The following is a 6,527-nucleotide window of genomic DNA, read 5'->3' as shown; positions in this document are numbered from 1 at the left end:
TGGTAAGTGTGGGGGTGAGCTGTTTTTTGCCTCGAAGCAGGAGCAACCGAGGGAAAGAAACATGGCTCCCATGTTTTTCTTTAGCTGCGACCAGCCGTTTTAAAGACTGTTTCATTTATGGGTGTTTTTTTTCTTTGATTCGTCTTGCAACAAAAGAAACTTGTGAGTACGCAATTGCTCTCTTCACAATCTGTGATGACCCTCATTAAATGACTCCCACAAGATTAGCTCAAACTTTTGAAATATATAAGCGGCCGTGGAAAGGAACGGAGCAGTGATAAGGAAATGGCGTTAATTGGGGAAAAGGAAGAAGACTCAGCAGGAGAAACAATATTAATTAACTTAGAAAACAGTGAACTTGGATATATAACCTTGGACCACTTCAAAGAAATACTATTTAACGAGGTGCAGCAGGCAGCTGAAGCTGCCTGCAAAAGTATTATTAAGAACCTTCTAAATAAAGACCTAGAATTGGAAAGCAAACAGAAACCAGACCTGGAAGAGAAGGAGGAGCCCCTGCAATGTCAGCGTTCTGTGATTTCAGAGAAAGAGAAAAAAGCACAAGACTCATTTTGTATGGAGACGGAGAAGAAACACTCCCAGATAAAAACTCGAGTAAAGCATTTGGCAAAGTGAGCCAAGACAGTAGGATTTACAGGAGGAAATGCCCGAAAGCAGCTTAATGCAGATATGAAGAAGTGGAGTAACAAGAAAATGAAAAAAATTCCAGAGAAAAGGACTAAGGACTGCAAAGCCCATGTGCCAGATCTGATTAAACAGGAAAAACAAGATGGAGTGGATATATATGAGTATAAAGAGGAGAAGCACCAAGAACTGATCATAGAGAAGAGGGCGCTTCAGGAAACAGGGTTGCCATCTGTGGTAGCATAATTCTTTTTCTTTTTTATAAACCAAATGAAATGTGGATGGTGTTAAAGGACGGAAATGAATGTATTGGACTAAGGCATCTTGATTTATTTTGGAATGATAATAAGAACTTTAGACCTCTGTGCAGTTTAATGGTTAAGTACTCTTGGGCTATCTTCAAAGCTTACTTCTGTTGTTGCTTAAAAGGATTATTTTTGTTAGCATAATACAAAGTAACTAAGTACTGTAAGAAGGATTGGGGTAGTCTATTAATAACTTTTAACTGGGGGGGAAAGAAAGTGAGTGGAAAAAATTAATTTATATCTGACTCTAGATCATTAATTTTGAATATCTGGCTTTTGGGGCTAATTATATGTTTGGATACTCCCCAGTAAATGATTATATACACCTGAGTTATTTTTAAATTCTTATTTCTAATGTTGTTTACAGGGATTATTTTTGCCATTATAACGTAAAAAAATGAAATAGGACTAAAGCTATGAGTAATAATTGTTAGAATATATTCTGATTTATTCTGGAATGATAATAAGAACTTTAGACCTCTGTGCAGCCTAATGGTTAAGTTCTTTTGTGTTATCTTCAAAGCTTATTTCTGTTGTTGCTTAAAAGGATTTTAATTTTGAATATTTGATTTTTGGAGTTAATTATATGCTTGGATACCCCCCAGTAAATGGCTATAAACACTTGAGTTATTTTTTTAAAATTTTATTTCTAATGTTTTTTATAGGGGTTATTTTTGCCATGATAATGTAAAGGAATAAAATAAGACTAAAGTTGTGAGTACTAATTTGTTGTTAGAATGTAATATATAAAATATATGGTTAAGATTGGAAAATAAGGTCATGAACCTGTTGGGGCCTGGTTAAACATTCGAGAAATTTTTGCTGAGAAGACTATTGAAGAACTCAGCTATTGTTGATATCCGTTGAATTAAATAAAAGAAGATAAGGTGATAGGTAATGACTTTAGAATGTATGTCTAAGAACCTTTATATTTTAAACAAATACCCAACCAAAAATTACATTTTTCAACATCATTGCAACAGTAAATATTTCTTCATATCTTATGTATTTTTCACTATAACTCGCATAGACAAATCTGTCTATTCTTTTTTTAATACTTTCTTTATTGAATTTTAATGACATTATGTCTTTAAAATTTAATAAAGAAAGTATTAAAAAAAGAATAGACAGATTTGTAACTACTAAGATATGTTCAAAAAAGTGGTTTATTAAAAATTAGGTATTTAGTATTGGGAATGTAATTCTATAGGGAGAGATTTGACAATTTAATAAAATGAATAGAATACATTTTTACAACTTTGTAGAGAGGCATGAAATACATGATTTGTAAAACCAAAGAGATGACAATTTACTAGAGATGGAATACAGAATTGATTATTATCTGTGTGTAAATTTTTGCTTCCAGTTTGGTTCTTTTGTTTTGCTGGGATGTGAAAATAATGTATGATTATTCTGTTTTTTCTTCTGAAAATTAATAAAAAGATGTTTTAAAAAAGGATACTCAGTTTCAGCCAGCTTACTTGGGAAGGAAATATGCTCTTGGGATCCTCTTGAGGAACTCTCCAGCCTTTCTTTGGATTCAAGGCCATTGTCTGTTTCCACTGTAGTCTCTCTTATACTTCTTGTTTCTTAGAGAGAGAGAGAGAGAGAGAGAGAGAAAGGTCATTCTTATACCGTGGACACCTCATACATGACGGTGCCCGTTGTTACCCGAACCAGACCAGAACCGGTTCTGGGAGCCCAAATCAACTCTGGCTATAGAGGCGGGCTTTTGCCTGAGTAATTTCCCCCGTGTATCCAGAGGTCAGATTGGCCACAAATGCTACTAATTCCCAGGAACTGTGTCAGCTGACAGCCCAATAGTGTATTGTCCTCTATCCTATATTTCTGTGTTAAATGTTGTCGTCTTGTCTGCTCGATGTTGTTTGTCCGAGAGAAAGCCAACCCCTAGGAGGCATTGCGCATGCCATACTGCAAGCACCCATGGTAACACCGTTGGTTGAATGATGCGGCCCGCGAGCCACTCCGGGCCCCTGCCGAAGTTCCGGGCAAGGACGGGTTCCTCGGGGAAGAACCCGCGCGGTGCTTCCCTCTGCTCGGAGTCTTTCCGCTGGTCCAGAGCCCGGCTGGGGTGCAAGCGGTCTAACAGGATCGTTGGCCTCCGGCCCATTAACAGTTCGGCGGGGCAGCGGCCGCTTACCGGGTTAGGCGTCGTTCGCTGCGCCAGGAGGAACCGGGCGATGCGGCATTCCCAGTCCCCTTCCGATAGACGGCTGAGGGTCTCCTTCGCTGTCCGGACCATGTGCTCTGCTTGGCCGTTGGTCGCGGGGTGGAAGGGTGCCGTCCTGATGTGCTGAATCAGGTTGCCGCTGAGGAACTGCTGGAATTCCTCGGAAGTAAACGCCGTCCCGTTGTCTGAGACGATGGTGTCTGGCAGGCCGCGGGTGGCGAAGAGCCTTAGGAGGGCGCGGATGGTTGCCTTCGTGGACGTTGCGGAGACGTGGCTGATCTCCAACCACTTCGTGTAGGAATCCACCGTCACCAAAAACAACAGTCCATGGAATGGTCCGGCAAAGTCAGTGTGGAGCCGAGACCACGGGTGGATTCCCATGAGTGGTGTGGCGCCCCTGGTGGGCTGGGTCGCACGGCTTGGCAGGCCTGGCACCTTTTCACCCATGCTTTTACCTCCGCGTCGATGCCGGGCCACCAGACGTAGCTTCTGGCTAGGCCTTTCATCCTCACGATGCCCGGGTGGGCCTCGTGCAGGGCCTGCAGGACTCTTTGTCGCACGGCGCTGGGGACCACAACCCGGTCTCCCCACAGCAGGCAGCCTTTGTGCGCTGACAATTCATCCTTGCGGGCCTTGAATGCTGTGAATTCCGGCCCTTCTACCCTCGTAGGCCACCCCCTCACCACCCAGCTCAGCACCCGGGATATAATGGGGTCTCGGGTCAAGCGTCAGGCGATGTCAGCAGCCTGGAGAGGTGTGTCAGGGAGGTCCTCCACCTGGAGGATCTGGTGCACCGGAGCTGGGTCCTCTACGACGTCCAGCAGGGGGAGGCGGCTAAGGGCGTCGGCGTGGCCCATGGCTTTCCCTGGACGGTGCTCGATCCGGTAGTCGTAACCCGCCAGGAAAATGGTCCATCTTCGGATGCGTGGGGAGAGGACTTGCGGCGTCCTGCGGTCGGGCGCGAACAGGTCAAGGAGCGGGCGGTGGTCAGTGGCGATCGTGAAGGGCCGGCTGTAGACGAAGTCGTGGAACTTCTTGACCCCGGCCACGATTGCAAGTCCCTCGCGGTCTATCTGGGCATAGTTCCGTTCCGCCGCAGATAGAGTGCGTGAGTAATATGCGATCGGGACCTCCCGGCCGTCCAGCAGGTGAAGCGCAAGCACAGCTCCAACGCCGTAGGGTGAGGCGTAGCAAGCGAGCACCACCGGCAGAGACTCGTCAAAGTGAGCCAGGACCGCGTTCGAAATTAAAAGTTCTTTGACGTTTCTGAATGCAGCGGCCTGCCGGGGGCCCCACACCCATAGGGCTTGCTTGTCCAACAGACGATGGAGGGGTTCTGCCACCGCCGCCTTGTGGGGAAGGAAGGCGTGGTAGAAGTTCAGGATTCCCAGGAACGCCTGCAGGACACAACACCACTGAACTGGGTGCTGCTCAGGCACAAGAGGAGTGACCCCGGGGGGGGGGGGACCCAGGCTTGGGTCCTTGACAGGATCATTTCCAGATCACGGGCAGAATGGACATTTCTAACCCCATCCGGGGGGGAGATGTGTTGTAAAGGCTGTTAGCAGAGAAATGAGGATCAGGCCCCTTGCAGGGTCTTTCTGAGGGTCTCTCGTCCCCAACTCTGCCTCAGTTGCCCCTGGGCAGGACCACACATGTGAACATGGCAAGCTGCCTTCTACCGAATTAGACCCTTGGTCCACTGAAGTCAATACTGTCTCCTCAATACGGCAGCAGCTTTCCGGGGTCTCAGGCAGAGCTCTTTCACATCACCTCCTACCTGATCCTTTTAACTGGAGGTGCTGCTGGGGATTGAACCTGGGATCATCTGCAGCCCCTCCCCAAGTAGTGCTACAGGCCTCAAAACTGTGAATAGCTGTTCAGTATTTTGATTCACGCCTCCTCACAATGGCAGCAATTCGCACCTTTGGCACCTATGAAAGATCCTTACCCAGAAAGGTCACATTCCGATAGTTCTCCAGCATGACTTCCCTGTACAGAGCTCTTTGTCCCGGATCCAGCAGGGCCCATTCTGCCACGGTGAAATACACGGCCACCTCCTCAAAGGAAAAGGGACCCTGAAAGAAAAAGCAGATTCACTCGTCAAAAGATTATGCCAGGCAGAGACGGCACACGGGAAGGGAGTAGTCTGCGAAGGGATAGGATGTATGGGCTTGGGATGTGTCAAGGGAACGGTGTTCAGAAGATCTCTCGCCCGGACACCTTGTAGAAACCGCAGGAGCAAAAGCCCCCCTGAGAAAGGAGGAGGGACCCCGACTGTCCCCCCCCCCGCTCCTCTCCCCTACCTGGACTGGAGGGGCAGCAGCTGTTTCCACACCTCTGAGAAGACGACGGCTCAACAGCATCTCTTCACTGCCTGTTCCTGAGACAAAGGAGGGAGGAAGGGAGTTTGCTTGCTTGTTCCCTGCTTCACACGCCCCCTTCCTTAGATCGTGAAACCCGGCCCTGCGCACACTCGACACATTTTATACTAAATTCAGGGAGAGGCAGAAGTGAAGCACGAGGCACCTGTGAGCCGCTGGGGGTCATAAATGCTGCCAACGCATTTCAGACTTCTGTGGGGTCTGTGTCTGGCCTGGGGGGAAGGAGCGAGGGGGGTGGGAAAGACTCCACAGGACACATCAGGGTCACCTTCGGCCCAGACGCGAGACTTGAGCGCATTTGGAGACTCAGGGGTCATGTGAATGAGTTCTCAGAGTGTCTCTTTGCAGGCCAGTTTCTCAGCCACAAGAAAAAGCAACATGACGGCTGATCTGTCCCGAGCCCTCCCAAAGCCCCTCCCCAAACCTCCCGGGGGACCCCCCGGGGGGGGGTGTTTCCCACAGCAACCCACCAGATGCCTCCTTCAGCAGGGGAACAGAAGCCAGTTTCCCCCACGACTAATCGGCCCCTAGGAAATAATTCTCAGAGCTCTGCTGCCCCAGAAGGTGGAGGCTCCCTTCATTCGCCAGGCTGAAGAGCTCTGCCCCGGTTTGTCTGCCTTTTCTCTTTCAGCCACCTTCAGTCCCTCTTATGGAAGGAAAGTGAGATATGAAGATTTTAATTAACAAGAAGAATCGCCCTCCACGAATTTCTCTCATCTCCTCTCAGAGGCACCGCAGTTGGTGGACATTGAGTGCTGCAAACCAACTCTGTGTGCTGTGAAGAAGCATTTAATTTCTTTCCTAAACTGAACTCTCTACCCATCAGATTCACTGGGGGCCCCAATCGTATCCAGGCACAAAGAGTCCTTACCACAGGAGAGGGCATCGTGGCCACGCTCCTGGGTCTGCGCTCTCTGCTCTTGCTCCGAGGAAGCTCCTTCCACCTCAGGGAACGTAGCTTCTTTCTCCACGGATGGTCCTGACACCTGAAACAGCAGCGAG

The 6,527-nt window shown here is 48.0% G+C and overlaps 1 long non-coding RNA gene across 1 annotated transcript in view; it reads right to left on the bottom strand.

The window, feature by feature from the left end:
- Window positions 1–5,125, bottom strand: part of LOC107112908 — a 7,413-nt gene extending 2,288 nt beyond the window's left edge. The window contains exons 1-2 of the long non-coding RNA XR_001482597.1: window positions 5,093–5,125; window positions 2,432–2,539 (exon numbers count right to left, since the gene is read on the bottom strand). This is a non-coding gene — a long non-coding RNA (uncharacterized LOC107112908). The remainder of the gene's footprint in view (window positions 1–2,431; window positions 2,540–5,092) is intronic.
- Between the last annotated feature and the right edge of the window lie 1,402 nt (window positions 5,126–6,527).

Source organism: Gekko japonicus, unplaced genomic scaffold (genome assembly GCF_001447785.1).
Source record: "Gekko japonicus isolate JY-2015 unplaced genomic scaffold, Gekko_japonicus_V1.1 scaffold3913, whole genome shotgun sequence".
NCBI lineage: Eukaryota > Metazoa > Chordata > Lepidosauria > Squamata > Gekkonidae > Gekko > Gekko japonicus.
This window is presented reverse-complemented; position numbering and strand designations above follow the sequence as displayed.